At 45.2% G+C, this 26514-nt stretch overlaps 1 protein-coding gene across 1 annotated transcript in view; it reads right to left on the bottom strand.

The window, feature by feature from the left end:
• The window catches only part of LOC147730801 (E3 ubiquitin-protein ligase TRIM56-like), an 86268-nt gene extending 61657 nt beyond the window's left edge, over nucleotides 1-24611 (bottom strand). The window contains exon 1 of the mRNA XM_086955622.1: nucleotides 24497-24611. The gene's annotated coding sequence lies outside the window, so the exon portion shown is untranslated. The remainder of the gene's footprint in view (nucleotides 1-24496) is intronic.
• Nucleotides 24612-26514: the final 1903 nt, after the last annotated feature.

The following is a 26514-nucleotide window of genomic DNA, read 5'->3' on the forward strand; positions in this document are numbered from 1 at the left end:
CCCCTAATTGAATCATGGCCGGCTGCAGGCCGGCCGTACTTTCAGTTTCCTGTTCTAGTGATCTGTTCCTTCACTGTAGGTTTGTTGATATTTCTAACTGACTCGGTTGTTTCTACTTTGGGTGTACATCCACAAGTCAACATAGGCATTCATGCACTCCAAATCAGAAAATAAAACTGATCCCAGGGTTTTCTTCTTATAACAACTTTTTTAGATTGACGGATAAGAAATGTAGAAACAATAAATTAACAGAAAAAAAATTAACAATGCTTGCTTTTAGGCCTTACTACAACTGTGTCATTTATAGAATTACAATGTGCTGTGCTGATTATTTCTTATTACAAGACATCTAAGCTCATCTTGACACCGAAGACTGTACTCAGAACAATCCTTCTACCCTTAACTCCATGCCACTTCTGCAACACGGATCATAACCACGAAATGTTACATACCTTACAAAAAAAGAAAATAAAACATTCAGTGGGCAAATAACGTAGTGAGCAGAGCAAAGATTGTATTGTAATGCTCTCTCACACAAGCTTCACTGAACCTAGGTCAGAGAGAAGTACTCAATGAGATAACATTACAAACCCCACTGAGCACTACCAGAATGACTCCCATTTAAAACCTCAAGGAAATGGCACATTCTTTTGGGTACTTTCTGCTGTTCATAACTACCTGGTACTGCTGGGCATCTCCCCTAACAATTTCACTGCCGCTCGGTGCATTCCTAATTGTAGCGCCTTCTCTGCTACACAGCGCTTCCTGCCACCACTGCCTACATTCATCCCCATAGCGCTCCATTTTAATCAGGTTTGGGCCCCAACCTCGCACGGCATCACTGCATTTATTGTTGTTGTTGCTACCATTTTGTGTGTGCTCCTAGACCCTCCCTCCACCTGGATCCCGCCTCCCAGCTGACCCTCCCATGCTCCGCCCCCACCACTATCCATTTAAGGCAGATGTCCCAACGCGCAGCGTCCACGCGCTGCGGCCGCGCCGAAGGTGCGCCAAAGGTAAGCCCGTCTACGCCCGTCCGCGCCAATACCGCGCCCAGCGCCAGATCCCCTGTTCCTCGCCCCACCCACCCCTCCCGCATTACTTACGACTCCACCACCCTCCCAGCACTAAACCCCGGGCGACTCCCCACCTGCGCCCGAGCCGCACCTGGACACACCCATGGACCCTTCGCATGCAACTCTTGCAAGTATGACAGCACCAAGGCCCACGCCACACCCACTACCACCAAACAGAGATCCGACACCAACCACCTAAAATGCTTCCTGCTCAACACCTGTTCGGTCCACAGACACGCCATCGACCTTTGGAATCTACTAGACACCATCTCTCCAGACGTCGCCTTCCTGACAGAAACCTGGATGAACGCCTCCTCAGCTCCGGACATCACCATAGCCATCCCGGACGGCTACAAGATAATCCGAAAAGACCGCACAATCCAAAAAGGGGGAGGCATCGCCATCGTCCATAAGAACACCATCCGTGTCTCAACCAGCTCAGACGACAACCTCGCTAGTGCCGACCACCTTCACTTCCAGATCCACACCGACCCCAAGACCACACTCAGAGGCACCCTCCTATACAGGCCACCAGGACCCGCACACAATTCAGTGAAGACATCACTGACTTCATCACCCCTCACGCCCTCCCCTCCGAGGACTACATTCTACTGGGAGACCTCAATTTCCATCTAGAAAAGAACAACGACAACAACTCCATCACCCTTCTGGACAATCTCGCCAACCTGGGACTCAAACAACTTGTAAACACCCCCACCCACAACGCAGGACACACACTCGACCCTATCTTCACCTCTAGCAAACACATCTCCTTCAGTCACACTTCAGTTCTCCATTGGACAGACCACAGCTGCGTCCACTTTGTCTACAAAAAGACCACAACCCATAGTCATCCTCAACCTTCTCTGCGAAGAAACTGGAACAAAATCACCATCAACCAGATCTCCTCAGCACTTCTTCAAAACCCCCCTGCCCTCTCATCGAACGCCAACCAAGCAGCCATTAAACTCACTCAATGGCTAACCAACAGCACCGACACCCTAGCACCTTTGAAAAAACGTCAAATTAAACTAGGCAGCAAAAACGTCCCCTGGTTCAACGATGATCTTAAGAAATCCAAGAAACTCTGCCGCTCCCTTGAGAAAGCCTGGAAAAAAGACCCAAACACCAGCACCAGGAACGCCTTCAAAAACGCCACCCGCATACACCACCAACTGATCCGGACTGCCAAGAAAGCCGCATTCAAAGACCGACTAGACAACAACGCTCACAACAGCAAGGAACTATTCAACATAGTCAAAGAATTTACCAACCCCACTGCCAACTCCAACAACATCACTCCCTCTCAAACCCTCTGCGACTCCCTAGCTTCGTTCTTCCACGACAAAATCGCAGACATCCACAACAGCTTCGACAACCAACCCGGAGACCAACCCACCCAACCCTCTGCCGTACCCTCAACCCCCCTGAACATCCTTACTGACTGGAACCCAATCTCCACCGAGGAAACCATTCGCCTGATGAACTCCATCCACTCAGGATCCCCCAGAGACCCATGTCCTCACCACATCTTCAACAAAGCAGACTCCATCATAGCACCCTATCTCCGAGACGTCATCAACTGCTCCCTCAAATCCGCCACCTTCCCGGAAAGCTGGAAACACGCCGAACTCAGCGCCCTTCTGAAAAAACCCACAGCTGATCCCACCGAACTCAAAAACTACCGCCCCATTTCGCTCCTACCATTCCCGGCCAAAGTCATCGAGAAAGCTGTCAACAACCAGCTCTCCGCCTTCCTCAAAAAAAACAACTCCCTCGACTCTTCACAGTCCGGCTTCCGAACCAAACACAGCACTGAAACCGCCCTCATCGCAGCAACAGACGACATTCGAACACTACTGGACAATGGAGACACAGTCGCCCTCATCCTCCTTGACCTCTCCGCAGCCTTCGACACAGTCTGCCACAGCACCCTTCTACAACGCCTCAACAACATCGGAATCCAAGGAAAAGCACTGGATTGGATCACCTCATTCCTTGCCGGAAGAACCCAGAGAGTCCGCCTCCCACCGTTCAAGTCAGAGGCCACCGAAGTCATCTGTGGCGTACCACAAGGATCTTCACTCAGCCCCACCCTCTTCAACGTATACATGATCCCCCTCGCGGCCATCGCACGCCAACACAACCTCAACATCATCTCCTACGCTGATGACACTCAACTAATCCTCTCCCTCACCAAAGACCCAAACACCGCCAAAACCAACCTACATAAAGGAATGAAAAAAGTAGCCGAATGGATGAAGCTCAGCCGTCTCAAACTGAACTCAGACAAAACAGAAGTCCTCATCTTAGGTAATTCTCCCTCCGCCTGGGACGACTCTTGGTGGCCAGCTGCCCTAGGAAAAGCACCCATCCCAACTGACCACGCACGGAACCTGGGCGTCATCCTGGACTACGGAAACACCCTATACGCCGGTACCACCGCGAAACTTCAGAAAAAACTCCAACGCATCCAAAACGCATCAGCCAGACTCATACTAGACATACCGCGTAAAGACCACATTTCCGGTCACCTAAAAGACCTCCACTGGCTCCCTATCAACAAGAGGATAACGTTCCGCCTCCTCACCCACGCACACAAAGCACTTTACGAACTTGGACCAGAATGCCTCAACACGCGTCTATCCTTCTACTCCCCATCCCGCCAGTTCCGTTCTTCCAACCAAGCCCTCGCTGATATTCCTCGCATCAACAAATCCACCATGGGGGGAAGATCCTTCTCCTACCTAGCAGCTAAAACATGGAACTCCCTTCCCATTCACCTCCGCCTCACTCAAAACCACCTATCCTTCAGAAAACAGCTTAAAACTTGGATTTTCGACAAATAATCCCCCACCCTTCCCCAAGCGCCTTGAGACCCTCTGGGTATGTACTGCGCTATATAAATTCTCTGACTTGACTTGACTTGACTTTTGCACCAGTTAATACAGCCCATTCACAGCAGTAACATCTGCGGGTTGTTTTGGGACAGGGCCCCTGCTGCCAAACTGTCTTTCTCTCTTCCATACCCTTAAGTGATGTTAAATTCATTTGTCACTTTGATTGAAAGTCAACAGGCCACAAATCTCCAAGTGCCTCTCGCATTGACCAGTGACAGAAGTATTCTGTCTCAACCTAGGAGAACATTTGTGTGCCCCTCTGTTCGGCCACGTAGGCCATTTTAACTCAGCTGCGAGGAGTCGTGACTGAGCAGAAACACAGGGAACAGGCGCATAAAAATTAATCACTTTGGCCCCTTGACCTCTCGCTGCCGGGGTTGGCACACCCTGTCTCAAACAGGAGCACCAGGGTAGCGCCAAGGCGGTCGGCCGAGTGAAATTGCTGACGGGAAATATCTTGGATACAGCCAAAGCCCACCAGATGCTGCATTGTCTTTGGGGAGAAGTGGTGCTGAAAAAGGGGCGGGGCTTCCGCATGCCATATTGGGTGCAATAAGTCAAGTCATTGTTTCAGGACAGCTCTGTCACTTTACTGACTGCTGTACAAAGCGGTGTAAAGCAAAATTTAATCCTGACTTTTTAGTCAGCAGATTAAAACCAATCATACCAGATGTCCACAAGACTGTTTAACATACAGAAAGCCTTTTCATACTCTCGAAATACAGCCAGCGCCTTTATTCCACTCGAGGTACGGCTTTTCTCTTTAAATGTTGGGATGAACATTAGGAATTTAAGTGAAGTGACTTTTGGCAGATGCCAGCGATATATTTATGTTGAAGACTGTCACCTCCGGGCTGACAGGGTCAATCATATTGCTTGAATACAAAGATCATAAACAAGCACTGGCGTTGCCAATAGGTCTTGCAGTAGGAAAGTTGGAGCTATTACAATTGCAAATAGCAATGCCTTTTATTTTTGTTTTCATTTTAAAAACATAAAGGGCTTTGTCATTTACAAAACCAATAGCTCCAACTTTCCTACTGCGAGACCTAATGGCAACGCCAGTGCTTGTTTTCTATAGCTGCTGTGCTTTGCCTTAATTTCCAATATGGAACTCTTTGATTTTGAGAACTCCCTGAACTAACCAAACTGTTCTTTCGCTTTGAAATGAGCTTGGGATAGTTAGACCTCTAATGTAGGGGAAAGGATGTGGTCTGATGGCTAGAGCTGCCGACTTTGGTGCTGGAAATCAAGGTTCGAGCCTCGGGAGTGCGTCCACATACTGTGATTCTGGGTAAATACTGTAATCTCCCCGTGCCTAAGAAAAAAACACCAAAAATAAAAAAAGAATGTGTCATTGTGTAGTGTAACTCGTGCTCATGTAAAGTGCTTCAATACCTTCGGGTCGAGTTTGTGCTATTTAAATATGAAAATTTACAGAAAAAAGGATTTAAGATGGTTTTCATAACATCAGATCCCGGATGCTGTTAGCTTGCATAGCCCTTAATTCAATAATAGTTTGTCTAAATTTCTTTAGGAGACTTGGTCTCCCTGTTGCAGTGTTTTACTTTTATAGCATAGTCTCAAGTGTGATCTATTTGATTTGGATTACAAATTTGTAATAAATGCCCTTGAAAGTTGGCTACAGATTACTGATCCTCATTGAGTATCAAATTGATTGAATGCAGTGTGTCACCCTATTTTCACTCACTCTTCAGTGTGATAAGCAAGGTTCAATAGAGGACAAAGTGTAAGTAATGGGTAGAAAAGAAGAAACAATAATGTGTGGGGCCAGAACAGGCTGGATAAGAATCAATAGGAGGAAAGTCTGACCAAGGGTCCACAATGCCACTCTAAAAGGAAGTCTCATGTATAAACTACTTTTGCCTATCTATCCTATCCTCACAGATGGATGATGGAAAGTCCTAAAACTTCACAATTTTACTTAATCCTTCCCATACACACAGAAATGAATCCAAAACAAAGTCACCAGTGTGAAGGTGATGGAGCAAGGAATCGCACAAGAAGCGACTTGCTCGTATTCATGAACCTCGGATAACGCTAATTATGTAACCAACATGTTTGTTTTACTAATTTTGCACCTTTTACATCGACATTGGGTGTCCGAGTGAAGCTTGCTTATGTGTTTTACTAACTGTAATACGCTTGCATCTAATATGGCTGCTGCTACGCAAATGTTTCTATTGCGCATGCGTCTGTCATACCCACGGGACATGACGTAGTTTATTTTTGAGGGAATCTGTTGCATCTGCGCCCTAGTGCTAATACGGCTGCTCTGTGTTCTCACATGCGAGAAGCTTGCACTGCTGCTTTTGCTAAGCTGTTCGTTCTGCCTAATCCTAATGCTATAGTTTATTATAAAGTATGGGTATAGAGTAGAAAAGCATGGTATACAGTGTATTCATTTATTCTGTGTTCTAAAATGGTTTCTCTTCCACTTTTTATGTATCGTAATCTTTGGGCCTGGGAGGTGCTATTACTACATTTTGAAAGTCCTTCTGCGCATGACCCAGCCTGGCCAGGAACTGAACTTGCTATCATTGAAATCTTCTGACCCTGCTAGAAGAAGACTATACTGTATACAATGTATTTGTCAATAGAACAACCATTGTTAGGTGGGAGGAATATGTCATGTGAAAGTAAAATTGATGGGGCGGGATTGAAAAATTAATATTCAACACTGAAGTAACAGAATTTAGGTGGTGTGATGACCTGTCCTCTTTTTCTGTCCAATCGAAATTGGGGATCCTTACACTTGCAACATTGGGGGGTGGTACACTGCCCTGGAAAATGGTATAACTAGAGTAGGCTTAGCTGTTAATTTGTCCGACTTGTCCGAATAGCTGACCTGTCACTGACCCAACGCACTCAATAGGTGACTAAGAGCAGAGGGCTGCGAAGCACTTTGTCAGAAGATTCGCTGACTCAATCGGGGTTCTGGGAAGCTGAGGTGCTGGCAAAGCACTTTGTCGGTGAATTTGATGACCCAATCAGGGTTCCGACTGTTAGCTGCAGAGAGAGAGTAGCGCAGGCGTTGCAACTGAACTGCGGGTGCTGGTCTTAACCTTTGGTGGTCCGGTCCTGATCCAAATCTGGGTTTTTCTTGTCCTGATTCTGATCTGCACCTGCTGGCCTACTGGCAGTGTAACCTAAGGGGTTCTTCTGTCCTTTCAACTGACCTGTGGCCAGGGTTGGTCTTCACACCATTCTAGGTAAATATAAATCTGTGTGGGTAATTGTCAGTATAATTTGCGTCCTTTTCTTTACCCTCCCTAATTTGCTAAAGTTTAATTGCATATGTTCCTTTTTCTCCTTGTAGTTGAATGCTAAACATTATTCATGAATTACATAGAGGTTTCCTTTTTCTTCACCCTCCCATTAAAGTAATCAAACTTGGTTATTTGATCTAATAGTGTGTTCCATTTTTACCTTCCCTTTAGTTATATGGTGAATCTGGTTTAGTCGTTATACCTTATTTTCCCTCTCTTTACCCACCTTTTGATAATTGCGTAAACTGTGTTATTTAGTATGTTCCTTCTTTTTTCCGACCCTTAGTAAATTGTGCGAAGTCTGTTTAATTAAATAGCTTGTTTCTTGTTCTTACTTTCCCGTTATTCTTTTGCTAAATGATTGGCATAATATATCTTTTGCATAGTTATACACTATTTCTGATTTTGATTATTGATAGTCTTATTGCTTTCAATCTGTGGATCATGACCTTTGATGAAATTTAGATAAAGAGTTTAAAACTTCCCGAGTCTGTGGTTATTATATGAGTGCAAATGTTATTTATTTATTGAACTGTCTTTTATGCTAACTCCCTGATCCAATTAGTTATAGGTACTAGTGACAAGGATTGGAAAGTCAATGGTATAGGATCTAGTAGAATGAATTATCTGGTAGTCAGCGCATGGGTTACCTGACTAGGAAAATGCGTTATTGATTATGGGCCCAGGTGAGTATGGTAAATTTATAGCCGGGTGACCTGCGTGCTCTATCAAGGGGAAAACACTTTACTGTCGTTTCCATGAATTCTTTGATAAGTCAAAGGAATGAGTGACAGGTAAGTCAGATTCTTCTGTTTATTTGCTATGAACTTCTGTGGATGGCAATGACATTTTCACCATAAAAGCAGCCAACACATGTTTCGTCCGCAGGACTTTTTAAAGTCTGCAAAACCATACAACAACCATACAAGAACAATTCAACAAATATATTGGATAATCCATAAATATGAAACCCTGAAACCACAACCGGTGAACATACCGATGTGCTGCCTTCTATACCGTGGACAAAATGATGACTGGAAAATGTACAAGGATACAAAGAAAGATTTATGAAGAGGATGCCAAACAGAATGGAAGCGTGGAGCCGCAAGCTACTACATATGTGAGTAACATTAACATAACCTCTCATTGTTAGAGACACACATGGCATCCATAAGAAAACTAAAGATGATGATTAAAAAAAGGACGTGGCATATAAAAGTGGTGATATAAATCATAGCAATTACCTAAAACAATGTCCAACTACCAAGCAAGTGGAACATGACCAAAGACACATCTGCCACGCTTCGTAGGTCCTTCAAATTGAAGGCCAAAGTACGCGTGTTGCAAAAGATCATTGCAAATGCGAAAAAGTAACTGCGGCCAATCTGGCCCATGTAGGCACTGTATATGAAGAAATTAAGCAACATTTAGACAAGTATAATCGATCTATAAATCTATAAACTGTAGGCGACCCTTAAATCGAAATGCCACCGCTGTGACTCTGCCCCAAACTCAGTCTCAATACCATACGAATAAGACAAAACTGCAACACTGTAGTGGTCGGCACATATTAATCCAGAAACACTCCCTGAACACGAGCCTTATTCCTTACTTGAAACGTGGGTTGACAGCATCTACGCTTATTGAGAGTCCCAACGACACCTGCACAACTGGCAAATCATCGCCAAAATAATGTGATGAGGTTGTACACCAAAGCATTAAATGAAGGCCTTTATTCTTCAAGGCCAGGGCTCAAAAATGTGGTGCCCCCTTTGCCAGTCAGCAGGCACAAACACAATGTGAATAGAACATGAAACAAATGGAATACCCGGGGAAATGACATTCCATGAAAAGTATGTAATAACATTACAACACACACTCATTTAAACAATCATCTCTTGGTACGAATGTATTTTCAATAAAAAAAACTCTACGAGCGCAGCGGCTATGGAAAGAGAACGTAACAGCATAACTGTTGGAAAATCTCATCTTTTGGTGCCCACGATTTTTTTGCTTAAGTAAAATACTATAATTCTCGTAAATCTGCCACATGCAGAGAGGCACTAAGGCTAATATATAATTCAGCTGGTGGTGTGGCAGAGAGACTTTAGGTAGTGCTTCAAATCTCTGGCCTAGACCCATGCTAAGCAGCATACTGGCCAACAATCTGTGATCAAAAAGTTGTTGCATTTTTCAGGTTTCATAAGCATTTATTGGCATAATGATAAAATCGATGGAAACCATATTACAATTTGTAGGAAACTTGGTTACTGGATGGTGGGGAGAGGTGAAAGCCTACTAAAGCATGAAGTCACAATTCAGGTCAGGGTGAAACACAAGCATACCCTAAATTAACCTGTGCTCAACCGTCTGGTAGTTTGGCACTAAAGCAGTCAGGCTTAACTTAGAAGCAATGTGTAAAGTATTTATGCAGCACTTCAAACAGTAATTAAGTTAAAACACAACACAAGAAAAATCCTACTCCAATTTAGAAAACTCAAACCAGTAGGACTAGAGATATGCAATTATAAATATTTAAAGGTAGGTATAGCACCTAAAAGCACAAAATGCCCTCGCAGTTATCTGGTTGTGTGAAGCTGGGTGAAAGTCACCAGTTCAGGCCAACTGCGATGGAGTGTGGGCTGGATACAAGGACCAGGTAAGTCTTGCTAAAAACGTTATTTTAGAAAGTTTATCGTAAAGTGTTCAGTTCGCGGTGGAGGAGGCCGTGATGAGCAGGAAGAATGTAGCGAATGCTAATCACAGTAGCACGAGTAGCAGAACGGGCGTCGAAGATGTTCATTGCTGTAGCATTGAGATTTTGTCATTGACAGTAGTTTCTGGAGATTCATGTGGGAGTCACTTCGGGTTCTCGATGCTGTAGCATAAAGTGCAGATCTTGTGTTGCTGGCTAACACTTTGGGGCAAAAAGTCTGGTTCAATTGATGGCGTATTGGCGGTGAGTGCTGGTGGCAAGATCTTGGCGTGTTCAGGGCTCAGTCGCGGTCCAGAAGAGACCGTAACTTCAGGATATTGCCCTTTTTTGAAGGAGGAGCCCAGGATGCCACTTCAAGGGTCCCAGTCCTACGGGCCTCCTCTAGGGCTCAAGAACTCACCTCAATAGAGGCCACAATCAACAGTTGCAGGTCAGCTGGGCAGTTGCAGGAAGGCCTCTGAAGCTTGTTATGTCACTGTAGCTCAGAACAGGAGGTCAGTCAGCCGACCCTAGGAGTCACGTCAGCATGGGAAGGGTGCAGGTCCAGTCTTTCTTCTCAGCAAGCAGGGCAGGCCTCAAGTACCAGGGTGTCCTTCTTCTGTAGCATCCACAAGTCCTGGAGTGTACTGAAGAGTTGGGTCTGACGGTCCAATATTTATATGTAGTGCCTGCTTTGAAGTAGGAGAACATTCTAGAGGTTTCCACCCTCAAGGTTGTTTGGAATTTCTTCCCAGCATGCCCCAGTTTGTCTGGTGGCTTTAAAGTATATTGTCAAACACGTTGTGGGTGTGCTGAGGCAGAGTCTTTGTGATGTGTAAGTGTGTTAGGTAGGTCCTCCCCTCTATCAAATCAAAGATGGCCCATTCTGCCAATACTTATTCCCCCTTGTTCTCACTGTCTGGGAAAAATACACAAAGGCCAGCTGCCAGCTACACCTAAACAAAATGGTAAGGACAAGAAAATGCCAACTTCCGAAAAGTGCCATTTTCGGAATTGTGACATAAAACCAAATTTACCATTAAAGAGGGTTTAAAATTACAATGCTTTAGAGACCAAACTTGACTTAGCTTTTTGGTCAATGATACATTACATGTCATTATGATTTGTCCAAAACATAATAACCTATGACATAAGTTTCTGTGACCAATTTTCAAACCAATGCATTTTACTAAAGTCAGATTTGCTTTACTGGACCTACAGTTTTAAACTCACCTACTGTTTGCTTTTTTCTTGTATGTTTTCTCAGGGGTTTTAAAGTGTGTGTGAGTATGTCTATGTCAATTTTTGCTCCTTTCAACTGATATGTCTTTTAAGATTTTATTTCTAAAATCGAATAAAGATTATGAACTGAACCGAGACTTACTTTCTCCTGAATTAAAGTTACCACATATTAAATGTAATAAGGTAAACCAGTATTATTCTATGGGAGAAGTAGGCCTCACAGTAGTGAGAAACAAATTTAGGAGTTTTTAAGCACCAGAACATGTAAATCGTAAAGTACATATCCATCTTTTTAAATAAACTGCATCCTGCCCTATGGCCCTGACCAGGGCCTAACCTAGGGGTGACTTAATATGTACTAAAAAGGGAGGTTTAGGCCTGGCAGAAGGTTTATTTTGACAGGTTAAAATTGCAGTTTCAAACTTCACACACATGCTGCAAAAGCAGGCCCGAGTCAGGTTTTAAAAGGGCTCTTTAATTCAGTGGCACAATCAGTGATGCTGGCCCACTAATAGCAATTAATTTACCTGACCTGGGTACAGGTACTACCACTTTACTAGGGACTTTCAAGTAAATTAAATGAGTCAGTTGGAAGTGAGCCAATATCACCATGGTTAAAAGAGAGCGTACAAGCACTTGTTCAGAGTCCTAAGGCCAACAAAGCATAATCGAGAAGTAAGGCAAAATGTCTGAGGGATGACCACCCAAAGGCTGACAGGTCTAACACATGTCTTTAGGCCTGTTGATATCATAGGCAAATACACAAGAGAACCAAGAGCACAGGAAATTATAGTGTGCCTTCAGACCGGGATGACCTCATGGGAGCCCATCTAAAAACTAAATGAGATACTTTTGTTTGCAGTGGCCAGCCTTAGCTTCAATATCTTCATTAAAAAACATAGCAGTTCAGTCAGTTAGCAACCCTATTAGGTCCTGCAAAGCACAAATTTAAAGTCACTTCACAGCTTTCAGACGGTTGTTGTTAAATCTCATCCTGCTGAGGCAAGAACGCTTACCTTCCCGAACGTAGAAGAGTGATGTCAAAGCTACCCAAGTTAATGGGTTGGAGTTTTGCATCAAAAACAGTAGCCCAATGCCTACGTCAGTTGAGCCGGTAAGTATGCACTCCTACTTGACACTCTGAGCTCTTTTCTGCATCACTTGTGTTGTGCAGTCCTTTCTCGCAAGCATCCAGTAATGCTGGACACTTCACTCTTGAACATGTGGACACTCCATCACCTTCAGTCACTTCTGTGCTCCTTCAACCGTGATTACTCTTATCTGACCATGTACTGCCTTACTTGTGGACACTAGTATATGGCACTCACTCCAGTGGTCCCGCCAAGTGACGATTCCTATCAGACACTCACTCCTGTGCTCCATCACCCAATGATCACTCCACCCTGATCATCGCTCCAATGCTCCCTCACATGCGAACACTGGCATTTGACACTCAGTGGCAGCCCCCCCATTAGGGCAGAAGAGTGTCAACCCCACCCCCACTAATGCCAGTGCAGCAAAAATGAAAAATAAAACGGTAATAAAATGAGTTAATGTTTCATTTTTCAATGCCCTTAGCCCAAGCAGTATTTAGGGACGAGGCTGCTGCTGCTGCCTGGCAGATGGGGAGTGGAGATCACTCCACCAGTCTCCACTGAGCAAGTCACTTTGGTCGGCCATCTTGCCACGGACAGTCTGATTTACGCAGTGTAAACCTCTCCCCATAGCTGTGTCAGACAGCTGGGTGGAGAGCAGGCACAGGCTTCCTCTGCCTGTGGAGCGTCGAGACAGTCCGCTCCAGCCAATCCTGTCACTGCTCTCATGCTGCTCATCTGCAGCCAGCAAGAGAGCACCGTCAGGATTCGCAAAAGGGGGTTGCCTGAGGCTCCATGAGGTGCCTTCGAGCTGACTCCTGAAAAAAGAAGAAAATGTGGAGCAAAATGCGGGTAATTACTTTTTTCAAATGATCTCTATGTCCTCTCCCACTGTATCTGTTGACCCCCCATCCCTCCATTGTTGAAGGTAACGGCCTGCCACTGCTGACACACACCTGTGCTCCCTCACCTGTGATCAAGTCGATCTGACATTTGCTCCTGTGCTACCTCCCTCGCGAACAAAGTGATCACTCTGGGGCTTTAAGTAGGAGGTCTCTAAAAGAGAAGTGATTATTTGGCCACAACTATGAATCATTTACAAGAAACATGGCCTATGCAATTAAAAATAAGGCATGGCTTAGAACATGTAAACTAACATTCTGGACTTCTAACATCATGACATCTGACTAGCACTGGAGTTCCCCTCTGTGAGAGTTATTGTAGCCAAGACATCACACAACTACAGATATGCACATAGAACAAGCTTGAACCATTGTTTTGGCCAATGCTTGTTGTTTACATTTGATATATGAGTAACAATGGTGTTGTTGAAAAAATTAGAATTCAAAACATTTCACCTCTGAAAATGTGAATTAACCATTACTGAGGTCTGAGGAAGGGATTGTGTCTTCAGAGTGTGGCAATCACTATTTTTTCTCCGCTTCACGTCTTTTTAGGTCTCGCCTAGCGACGCAGCACAAGCGTTTCTCGCCTTGGCGAGATCTATTTGTTGGGTCTTCTCCTCCCTGCCCTAGCATTCTACACTGAATGTTCCCGCCGAGGAGTTGCTGTGGCTGGATGTTAATAAAGCCATTCCCTTACCTTTGCTGTGGTTCCCACTTCTTTTCACTATTGTTGTCGGTTTTGCTTCTGAAGGGGGACAGGAGATGTGCACTTGCCCGGACAGGCGATGTGCAAGTGTACTGCTCGCGGCGTTTGAGCACAACACGCGCATGACGTGCTTTCACTTTCCTCCTAGTTAGTTTCAGTGTTGTTTGTGTTCGCCTTCCTCCTGCCCCCCTCTCATTGTCTGCGCGTGTTCCGTGTTGTGCTTTACTTTGTTACCACCCCCCCTCCTGTTGTCCCTGTTCTCCTTCCTCCCGTTGTCATGGTTCTCCTTCCTCCCGTTGTCTGTGTGCGTTCCATTTTTTTTTATTTCCCGCTTTCCTTTTCTAAAATGTTTGAATGTATGTGTGCCCTGAGTGAGATTCCGTCTTGTGTGAGTGTCTCTTAGGGCTGTAATGTTCGAGTCGTATGGTTTAAGTGACCCTAAGGTTCACCGAGATACCCACTGAAAGCGGAGCAGTCCATTGAGTGCACTTGAAGTGGTTGCCAGCAAAATATTTTTGCTGACGCTACTAGCTATGAGAGGGTTTCATCCAGCGACGTGGGAACGTAGTAATCAATAACAGCAAACCCCTGCCGATTGGTTAATTAGGGTGACATGAAACAATGTGCAAGGCGAACCGGGACAGTCAAGCTCTAAAGGTGGAGATGCTGTATTCAGCTGCAGAGGCGTCTGTTCCTTGGTCCTGCTTGTCCTGTTAACTGGAAGAGCCCTCTGTGGCAGAGCGCACCTGGAGATCAGCTCCCTCTGCACTGAACCTAAAAACCCTGAAGAAAAAGAGAAATGCCTACTTCAGGAAAATAAAACGCTCAAAATCAGTCTTCTTCAGCCGTCAGCTTGACCTAGCCAAAAATCGTCCGAGAAAGCTGTTTGAGCTTATCCGAACTCAATCCAAAGAACACCCCCAACCTCTCAACACTATGGGTGAAGCTCCCTCCTGCGAAGACTTCGCCTCTTTCTTTATCCAAAAAACTGACAACATAAAGAATGACCTACTCATGGATGCAAGCCGCTACCCCAAACCCCTCTGCATAGCACCAACTAAACCAAAAAACAATGCCATCTGGTCAACCTTTGTCACCTACACAGAAGAAGAAATTGGCAAACTGCTCAGCACTCTGAAACCTTCCAATCACCTCACGGTCCCCCTTCCTGCTAACGCTGTCAAAGTCCTTACCCCGTCGCTCCTTCCACTCTGGACTAAAATCATTAACAGCTCACTTCAACAAGGGTCCATTCCCGACTCCCTCAAAGTTGGACAAGTCACACCCTTGCTAAAGAAACCTACAGCCGACTCCTCAGACCTCAACAACTACCGCCCCATCACCAACATTCCGACTCTTGCCAAACTGCTGGAAAAATGCGTACAAATACAATTGTCCAAGCACATTACTCAGTTTGATCTTCTCAACTCTCATCAATCAGGCTTCAGAGCAAATCACAGTACTGAAACTGCTATGACTCACATAATCGATGACGCCCTCCAAATCCTAGATCATAACGATACCTGCCTCCTAATCCTCCTTGATCTCTCCTCCGCATTTGACACCGTCAAACATGAGAATTTACTCGACCTATTAAACACAAGAATGGGCCTATCTGGAACTGTGCTCAAATGGTTCACGTCCTTTCTGCATAACAGGTCGCAGAAATTCAAGAGCAACAACTTGATGTCCGCGCCAAGACCTGTAACGCTAGGCGTACCACAAGGATCCTCCCTATCCCCAACTCTGTTCAACCTAGTTATGGAACCTCTCACCACCTTGCTACAAGAATCCAATGTACACTTCCACATGTATGCTGATGACACCCAACTTTATCTCAAACTTCAATCACCCAATGACATCACGCTCTTGAATTCAACGATCAGTAGCACCCAATCCTGGTTGGCCGCTAATCATCTCAAACTTAATGCCCTCAAAACAGAGTTCCTTTTGATCTCACCTCCCGCGAAGATCACTACCGCACAAATGTGGCTTAAACACCTAACGGCACTCAATGTTCAACCCACCATCGTGGACTCAGCGAAATCCTTGGGCATAACACTCGACACCAATCTCAGCATGCAGGAACACATCAACAAAGCAACTAAGGGAGCAAATTTCCAAATCAACACCCTTAGGAAACTTAAACCCTTCCTTCCAGCCAAAGATTTCCAAACTGCGGTACAATCACTTGTCATCCCTCGAATAGAATACGGCAGCACCGCCCTCTGCGGTCTCCCCCTAGCTACTACGGCACCCATAAGAGCCTCTTTAAACGCCGCAGCGAGACTTATCACTGGATCAAAAAAACACTCACACATCTCCCCTGACTTCAAATCCCTGAACTGGCTGCCTTTTGAAGCCAGGATACACCTGAAAATCGCTTGTTTGACGCACAAGGCTGTCCACCTTAGCTCACCTAGATACCTCGCTCAGAAGCTGACGATTTCTGGAGGATCCAGAAACACTAGAGGCACAAACAATCTTTTGCTAAAGCCTAAAAGATTCCGCAAAGAAAAAACCTACAAACGCTCTTTCTCAGGAATGGCTCCCAGGATTTGGAACTCACTCCCCCCTGAAATCAGACTCATCCCATCTACCATTCTTTTCAAGAAAGAAGTAAAAGCGATCCTCATGGCTAAATGCACTTGAACCACTACTGGGGATCAACTTCAAAGACTCAGTGCTCATCTGTACTACTTGTTCGAACCCTTTGCTTTTTTGTATGACTTTGAAATTGACTACTTGATTGTTTATGATATCATTTCACTGTACTTTTAACACTATAGATGTATCTGTGTATATTCTGCTATTCACCTATGTAAAGCGCTCTGATATCTGCGAAGATCTTGTTCGCGCTATATAAAACTTTCTAAATAAATAAATAAATAAATAAAGTATATTGTAGCCCAGGCATACCATAACCACCAGAACCTCATTTATAGGTGTGCATGTAAAGAATGTATAGCGCGTGAACCAAGCTACTAAACAATGATGCGCAGTACAAAAACGGGTGGTTGGTTAGATTAGGTGACTGTAACTATTGGGGCAAGGGTACAGCAGGTGAATGGGATTATGGATGGAGGGTGTGGAGTGGGGAATTGCATGTGGGTGAGGGTGGCCTGCGCAGAGGATGGGTGGCTTTCTAATAACAGGATCTAACAAAGTCCGAGGAGAGCAGTTACATGGGTTTACCCCCATACGTTTTTGTCTCTGTGTCGAAGGAGAGTCTCTGCTAAGCATGGGCGGAAAATCCGTTACGCTCGCGGATTTTGTGGATTTTTGGTAAATTCGCGATCCGCGAACGCTCGCGAATTTACCGAAAATCCGCAAATTCGCACGCAGCGGATTTTTTTTTCTTGGTGATACAATTTTGCGGCGTGCGGTGTAAGTTCGCAATTGCGAACATGTAGGTGCGGCGGGCAGCAACAATCTTGCACTCGCGAAATTACAAAATTTGCAATTCTGCACAAGAAATCCACTAGCAAGCAGCATAGACCTTCTGAAAATGATGATTTTTATCAGAATAACTCCTCAGGTTGACATTTGCCTGCCCTTTTTTGGATTTGAGGCCTTTTGACTTTCTTTGGATCACTTTGGATTAGAAATAAACTTTCACAAGTAAGTTTGTTTTGGGCATTACATTTGCTGTTCTGCAGAAAAACGAGTTTTGCTAAACTGAAAGCACTCAGCAGCAGATGCAAAAGTTCAAATTCATAATTAGTAACCATTCCCTGTAGTGCTTCCTGACTGGGGCCCCTCCAGAGTTCAGTTGCTAGTTGCAACAATTGTATGACCCTGCTCTGACCCTCACAGCCAGATCATAGAATAGCTACAAGTAGGCCACAAAGGTCCTGGAAAAAAAAATTGCACTGCAAGAGAAAGCAAATTACAGATAAGGAAGCAGGTGCCAGACTGGAATTTTAAAACACTGACACATTAATAAATCAACCCCAAATTAATTCATGTCAGTTGAAGCAGGGCAGGTGTGCTTGCTTTTCCCCCCCATAATCTACAGTGATGATGAGGAACCAGAGGGTGGCATTGATGTACCAGAGGGTGGCATGGGTGAAACAGAGGGTGGCAGTGTTGAAACAGAGGGTGCTGTGAACCTGTGATGATGAACCAGACATAAAAACAACATAGTCGCGACCGTTGCGTGTCGACAAGTAAGTTCGCAATCGCGAACTGGCACAAAATCCTCGTGAACTGGCAGAAACCCTTGCAAACACTATAAAAACAAAAAAATCTGCGAATTCTCGCGAATTTGCGGATTTTGCGGAATGCGAGTTCGCAAATACGCAAATACGCAAATTCACGAACGCCAGATTCGCAAAATTCGCCCATGCTTAGTCTCTGCTCCCAAACCCAGAGCGGCAGCACTTCGTGCCCGCCTGCTGCCAGGAGGCATTAATATTCCGCAGCAGCCTCGCCTCATCTAGCTTGCGGCAGGAGCCGGTTGGGTGTCTGCACATCATCTCACAAGTCTCTGCCGAATGAGGCTCAGAGAAGACGGTATTACTCCGGCAACAGCGAACGGGGTCTGACGAGGAGTGAGTCAGAGAAGATTCGTCCAACCACTGGCATGGCCGTGGAGCAGGTCACGGAAGGACAGAGGGCACAAGGGCAAGCCGGCCAGAGAGATGGGTAGAGAAGGCTAAAGAGAGCAGGGTAAAGGCGGGACTAGTAATATGAGTATAATATTAGCAGACGGGGTGGGCATTGGAAAGAGCTGGAGACAGAAACGTACGTACCAAGGTGGTAACAAGTTGTCCCAAAAGAGTTGGGTACAGAAGACTGGTGCCACAGAGACACACAAAGCCAGACAGCAGGGCCACTGGAATTATGCGGCAGGGGAGGGCCAAATTAGGAGTCATATTTTCTGATAGAGTTAGTTATTTTTTGTCATGTTTACACTTGTTAACACTGTGTGGCAAAGGTTGCATCTCATTAGTACCAGTTTAACACCCACACATAGCAACAAGCAACAGAAATATCAACCTTTGTAAAGGGCCTTCAACTGCGCTTGGCGCCACATTTCGCTGCGTTTTTAGTAACTTTTTGAGCAGTTTGAGCTACATACTATTTTTTTCTGATTGGCGGATGGATTATGTGGAAAATGCGGCAGAATCCTAACTATGATAAAAACTGCCAGAGAGTTGCAAACCAGACACTGGTTGCACACTGAGAAATGTAGAATGGAAAGGCAATGCTACCCATGGTGCAGCAGGTGCAGAGGCACCAAAACCCTGTATTGTATGGAACCCGCAGCACAGCAGTTATTACTGCATTTTACAAACGACGAGAGTCTACGAGGGGCATTAGTGATTCTGTCATCTTGCTACTTTACTGGGCAATAGTAGGACTGGGCACGGGAGAAAAGAGACACGAAAATTCCTTTAAAAAAAAAAAGACCACCACAGCTCCCTAATAAGGGTGCTACCCTTTAATGAGAAGGGAAATTTCATCATATCCAGAACTGCAACTAGCGTACAATTACACCAGAAACAAGGCACGCCAACCAGGCCCCTGAAAACACCTTTCAGGTAAACTATTCAATCACCAACAAGCTGACCTGACCCAACAAGCAGATGTCAGTCAACAGCAGCATCAGTGCCAAGCTATGCATGTATCAATAAAGCTATTCAATGTGACACAAACATCCCAGCTAGAAAACAGTACATTTAGGAGTGACCCTAACAGAAAACTGTACTTTAACCAGCATCTCAATAAACCAGTAAACTTAATGCACCGTACTTGCAGGATGCTAGCAAGCAAACTGTACAGACTACAGAAACCCAATACGAGAATTGGCACAAATACCCTGCAAGGAAACATTCTCGCATCAGAACCACAACACACAAAGTGCACTCGCAACAAAACAATATCAAGCAAGCCATGACATAAGCAAACTCCAGTTGTACAGATGGTATGTGTACGGTGACAGGCTGGGAGAAAAGCAGCGGACACAGCTCCATCTAGGCTGAGCACCTGGGGAAACTGGGCAGGAACAGTCGAACCTGTGGGATGTAGATAGGTACAGCGTATGAGGCCAAGAATCGTATCAGGGCTGTGAACCCTGTCATCCTCATATCAAATTATGGGGTCCTGACGTACCAAAAACGTACAACCTGACTCGCTCAAACCAGAGTCTGACACACAGTCACTGAGCTGGCAGAGTGAAACTCAGCAGATCCAGGCACACTGCCCGTAGTCCCTACTAGAACCGGAGACAAGAAGACCCCACAGCGGCACGTCAGCCTGCCCTACACAGGCACCCATCAACCAAAGAATGTCACTGTGGAGCCTTGTACAAGGGCCAGTCACCCTGGCCCCATACAGAGCGAGTCGGCTTCACTCAACCATACTAGGGACAGGCACTGTACCTAGAGCATGGCATCTTACTGCCAGAGCCCTGCCCTTTGACACATCATAACAGAGTCTGGCCCAACATTCTCAGAGCCTACACCCTCAATTGCCAGCGCCTGCCTCACTCAGACTGCCCTATAGCATTTTAAGGTTTTCTAGCCTCTTCTTCCTAGGAACCTTAACACCCCTTACCAGCAGTTTAGTGCATCTTCCTCACTCTATCATCCCCATATGATAAGGCCCAAGGATTTCCACACACCATAAAAATGTAAAGTGAACGCCCCTATACAAGAGAGAGCACCATGAAGTCCCCAATACCAGGAAAGACACTGACTACGTCATCCCATACCACAATCAAGCAAACTGACACCACTGTCCCTCCTTTCTTACATTTCATCAGTATGTAAAGATTGTTGAAGTAAGCCTCACTGTCCTTCATGACCTTGTAATAAAAGGCATGGAGACAATGGTTCAGGTTTACATTTCTTCCTCCCTTCTATGACCTTTTGTTCCACAGTGCATGCCCCTTCCTTGTCTCATTACACATCGATGGTGTACTCATACAAGTTATTCATCCATGAGTGTCCTCATTGAAATGAGATGAAGCAGCTCACTGTGTTTGTAGACTAACCACCAGCCACAGGAAGTTTAACGTCCCCTAACTTTATAAACTGCACAAGCCCCTACTGCATTCCAGAATCAATGTCAGTTTCTTGCGTGATCTTTAATGCGTAAACAAGGTTACCTAGGCTCTAAACTCAACATAGGGGAGAGGATGTGGTCCATTGGCTAGACTGCAGACTTTGGTGCTGGAAACCACGGTTCGAACCTCGGGGTCGCGTCCACATCCTATGATTCTGGGCACATCACTTAATCTCCCTGTGCCTGAATGTGTAAGTAACCGGTGCTCATGTAAAGCACTCCAATACCTTCCGGGTTGCGTTTGCGCTATATAAATATGCTAAAAAGTAACATGCCTGATTGTGCTCAACTACAAAAACACCCATGCTGCCTGACCAGGCTGGGAGTCCAAACTCGCGAAGAACGGCCTTTCGTGGCATATGACCTGAAGCTCTCTTAGCATCTTAGACTTGTTTCTGGAGATGGAATCCAGGAAAGGTCTCCCAATTCACCTCTTCACAGCCTTCCTGTTATTCTAAACTGGATACATTCTCTCTGCAGCCTCACCCCTCTGTGATGTTATGTTTCTTTTTTATTTGTCCATTTGTATATCATGTGTTCCCTTTGTAAACATACCTGTGTGTTGGTTGCATGTCCTGTTGCTATATGTAGAACTCTGTAGCCCACTGGGGCTTGATTTGCCATTGGAAAGTGAACATTGCAGCGCCTTTAAATGTTGCAACAAGTATGTACAGACACTAATGAGAATTGGTGTCATGTCCAATTTAGATCGGACCTCCTCCTGGTTAGAAGATATTAATCATAAAAGTACTTTTCTCTCTTAATCCTGCACATGGATCTTTGACCCTGTTGAAGTTGCTCCCCTGTTTGTGGTCCTCCCTTGCATTGTTTTTCAATGAGCCTTTCCGTACGTGCATTATCTACTCTGAGAACACTGGCACCTGGCAAGTCCATTTATCATTGTGTGACACACAAACGTCTTCTTTTTATTTTTATGATTGAGCCTGGGCAGCGCTTGCGTTGCGATGCATGCTGTATTCGAGTATGGACTTGGAGCCCCGCCCACTCTCCGCCCATATTTATCATTGGCTTGAGTCATTATCCTTCGTAAATGCTGGTTTCTGATTTGTTAATAGGCTTGTTAACCCTCCTTTGTGTCGTGCCCACATGATGGCACTAGGACCCTGGGGCTCAGGGTCAGGGGACAAGGACACCGGACACCACATCCGGTCAGGGGAGGGGGTCAGGACACACAAACACGCAGGACCTCGGGGTGAGAGGTCAGGGGACCAGGAGCGTGGCTCATGCACAGCGCGACAACCAGATACCTGTATACTGGCAAATAAAGAAAGACGCTGACTGCCCCTACCGTCTCCTGTGTGTTTCCTGCGCTCGCCGACGCGACAACTGGCGATGAAGGAGGATCGAGGACCGGCATGCAGAAATAGTGATTCGAAACCAGGAGCCCACCCTGGATCGCGTCGGGGTCAGGAAGGAGAACAAAGCGCCACCAAAAGTGTCTGCAGCGACGTGGGAGCCCACCCCGATCGCTGCACAGGAAGAAGCATCTGCCCCGGTAAGCGCCCAGCAAAAAGAGCGCGAACGTAGAAGAAAATTGAAAGCCAGAGCAAGCTCTCGCGAGAGTATCGACAGCCATATTGGGGCCAGGCGCTAGGGCCAATAGGAAAGAGGAGTCAGCGCGGCGGCCATTTTGAAGACTGGCTGCACAGTGATTGGTCGGGAAAAACCGCAAGAGTACGGCGGCCATATTAGAGACAGGCACGTGAGCCAATAAGAGCACAGAACGAGCGCGGCGGCCATTTTAAGGCCAGGGACAGCGCAAAATCAAATAAAAAGCACCTGAAAGCACCGGCAAGCAAACAAAAAAGCACTGGCAAAGCATAGCAACAAATATTAAAGAAAAAAAAAACCACCTGAAAGCGAAAAAACACTGGCAAAGGCAAAAGAGTATATGAACAAATAACAAAGAGAAAAGACCAGTGAAGAAGAAAAGAAGGGTAAAAGAACAGAGGCAGAAAAGACAGGAAAGAGGAAACAAGGCTAAGGAGGTCACAGAAGTAACGAAGTGCAACAAGGAAATACAGAGGACAAAAGTGACAAAAGAGAAAAATAAACAAGGGGAGAGAAAGAGTACAAATGGCAGACCGGAAACCAAGTGCGCAATACAGAAGACCACTGCCATTCAGCCTATCTGAACCGCAAACAGGGATAAGGTGGGAGAAATGGCTCAGGCATTTTGAAAATTATGTTGACGCAACAGATGTCACAGAGGCCAAGAAACGAGGACTGTTTCTAAATCTAGTGGCCGATGAGGTCGAGGACCTGCTGGTGACACTGCCAACTGCAGATATTAACACCTATGACAAGTTAACAAAGTGCCTGACGGATAAGTTCGATCCGCAAAGGAATGTCGATGTTGAGAGGTATAGCTTCACGATCGCCTCCCAACAGGCTGATGAATCACTAGACGACTTTGCAACGAGGAAACTAGTGACTCACTGTGAATTTGATACGTTTGATAACGAGCAGGCCATAAGACTACTAATCATCACAGGCTGTCGGGACATAGAATTCCGAACAAGAATACTGAAAGAGCAGATAGCACTAGAGAGCATCCTAGCCCTAGCGAGGGCAGAAGCGCGAGCAACAGCACACTCGAAAGAAATGAACGTGGCAAAGGAAGAGGTGGAGAACAAATTCATCGGATGGCGAGTATCAACGAAACAGGAAACTGGAGACAAGACATAAGCGGCCAGGCCGGGAGGAAGCAGCAAGAAGGAACGTGCTACAGATGCGGACTAGAGTTCCCACACCGAGGACCATGCCCAATTGCCTTGGCTTAATTTTTAACCTCCTATGAGTACTGGCCCTTTTACTTTGGGTGTCTTATTTAGTCTTATTTAGTCTGTAAGCACTATTATCTTGTTCTTATAAAGGATCACTTTCTGCTTTCTTTTTCCTTTTTTATACAGAATCTCCTGTTCGAGATTTTTTGTGGGTTTCATTGTCAATGACAATGCTTTTATTTATGTGTGAATCATCAAAACAGATAAATAAAAAGCATTGTCATTTACCATGTCAGTAGCTTAAACTCTCGCAAATGCGAGACCTATTGCATTGCAAATGCTTGTTTTTTCTCTGCAGCCTCTCTGTGAGACACATCTGCATAAAAATGTAAAGAAAACTGCGTCCTCGAGCAAGGTAATACACTTAGATAAGTAAATTACGTAAAACACATGGAACGTAAAAGGAAGCTACCGCAAAAACATGAATTACCACTGTGGTTTCCAGTCATTGTTGAGATACCATCAATGTTTTTTGTGTAATAAGAGCTGTCTAGGACCCGTTTAAAAAGGGGTGGCTGGTCCACTTAGAGCCATGGATCACTACACCTTGCACTTGACTCCGGTGACCCCTCAATTTTTCACACTAGTATCTCAGACTTTACTCCTGTGCTCCTTCACGAAGCCTCTCCCGTCTTACCCCCTTACTCTAGCGCTCGCTCGCCTTGCACACTTCTCTGCCCCCCATGCCTTTCTCTTCATTTATTCCTTACCGTCTTCGCTTCCTCCCGTGCGAACGCTGCAGTGAGACACAGCGACCAAACACCACCCCTCTTACAAGGTGACACTGACAGTAGGTACCTGCATGACGAGAAACGAAACTTAGACCTTAAAATCCGGAAACAGTGAGCAAGGGAGGTGGGGCTGAGCCTGCCCCTTTGCAGTAAACATTGAATGCGACCATTTTACTCCAATGTTTCCCCTCCCACAACAGCTATCAACCTCGCTTCCGCCGCACCCCTTTCCACTGGTACTGCTAGATTGTTGGCGCCTCATACAGCGCTTTAAAGTAGGTGACGTCTCCAAATGGGACCGGGCTCAAGAAGTGAAACTAGAATATTTTCCCAAAAGCGTGCCTTGCTTGTTAGGGCATGGCATAAAACGAGCGCTAGCCTCGGGTGCTTCTTCACAAAGAGAGTTACCGGACAAGCATGTGCGTGGCTTGTGAGTTTTTGTTATGGTATCCATATCACACAAAATTAAGCACATCCACATAAAACCAGTCATATATATATTGCTTTTGCCACATTTATATAGCGCTTACTACCCCTCTGGGGGATGCTGGCAAACCTACCTACATAGGCGTGTGGTTGGAAGGGTGTTGTCTTTGTACTAAATGTACATTTGTTTGTGGGAAGTGTTTCCATTCCATTCAAGGCGTCAGGTGCAGTTATCGCGTGAGTAACCACAGCGCTTAGAGGTGAAAGAAATGTGAAAAATAGGCGCGCAGTGAATGGTTTTCGGTAAGCTAAGCTTTGCTCTTCAGGCCCCTTTAAGGCTCTTCTTAAGACCATAGTCCACTTAGCTGATTACTGCACAGGAATGTCCATTCTGAGCTATTTTGTTTAAAGTGTATGGTCCCGACCAGGCATAGGTTGGAGGGAGAGATGGTGGGTAGGTTTGCGGGGATGATTAATATCATACCATATTGATTGTCGTTGTGAGGTGTCAAAAAGCGGTCGTACTGTGCAGCTTGCTGGGACCTGCAGTGGTGGACTAAATGAAAGTCCTTCGTTGGCCACTGGTACGTTGCAGACCTCTTTGGTTATTCCATGTCAGCGATAGGTGAGTTATTGTTATGGACTGGTACAATAATGGGTGAAGGACATGACCTGCACCAGTTTTGTCTAATGTGAGTGTAAGAGTGGCGAGCAGTATAAGGAAATTGGTATGCAGCTTGTATAAACCACAGTACACTGCCCGACTGGCGAATAATATGTTTTTAGTATTAGTGTGGGCCAGGAGGGTTATATATTGTATTGTAATGTAATTGCATGCATATAGTGCTTGCTGCCCCTGATAATGCTTTGAAGCACTTTTAAGTGGCTATTGAGATTAGTCTTGTGCTCTTAAGGAAACAATCCTATGTATTTACTCCAGTTACTATGTGGTAGATTAAGTTAATAGAAGTTAGGTGTGACGTTTAATGGGGTATGGGAGTATGTCAATTAATTCAGCTGGTTAGTGGTATTAATAGATAACCTACAGCGATTAAGTATTGTTAGGTTGCTGGGGTGTGACTTTTAAAGGAAAGGTTGTGATCGTTGAAATGATACATGGGAAATTTATAGAAATACAATAATAGGGATGAAGGCAAACACAAATGTGACTTAGATTAGGTGGTGCTGAGAGAGATGGGGCATGGAGAGGACGTGATGTAGAAAGAGGTTTATTTGAAAGACAAAGAGAGGCAACAATTGGAAGTTTCAAGTTGAGGTCCATTTCAGAATAAAGGCTAGGCTTTTTTGGATTGCATGCAATCTGAGGATGCAAATCTGCAGAAACAACATTTGATGTGAGAGAGTGCTGTATTAGTACGTACTAGATTCAGGTAAACGGTCTATCCCCTGAAAGGCTACAGTTAAACTAGAGGTTTAGTGAGAACAGATGATCAGCTCAAGGGCTGGAAGTGTAAATTAATGGCTGGACCCAAATATAAGGAAATATAGAGACATATAGGCTGCAATCATAGGGAGCAGTAATCTCATGATTTTAGCAACATGAAAGAGTA

The sequence above is a fragment of the Lissotriton vulgaris genome, chromosome 2_1 (assembly GCF_964263255.1).
Source record: "Lissotriton vulgaris chromosome 2_1, aLisVul1.2, whole genome shotgun sequence".
NCBI classification, from domain to species: domain Eukaryota; kingdom Metazoa; phylum Chordata; class Amphibia; order Caudata; family Salamandridae; genus Lissotriton; species Lissotriton vulgaris.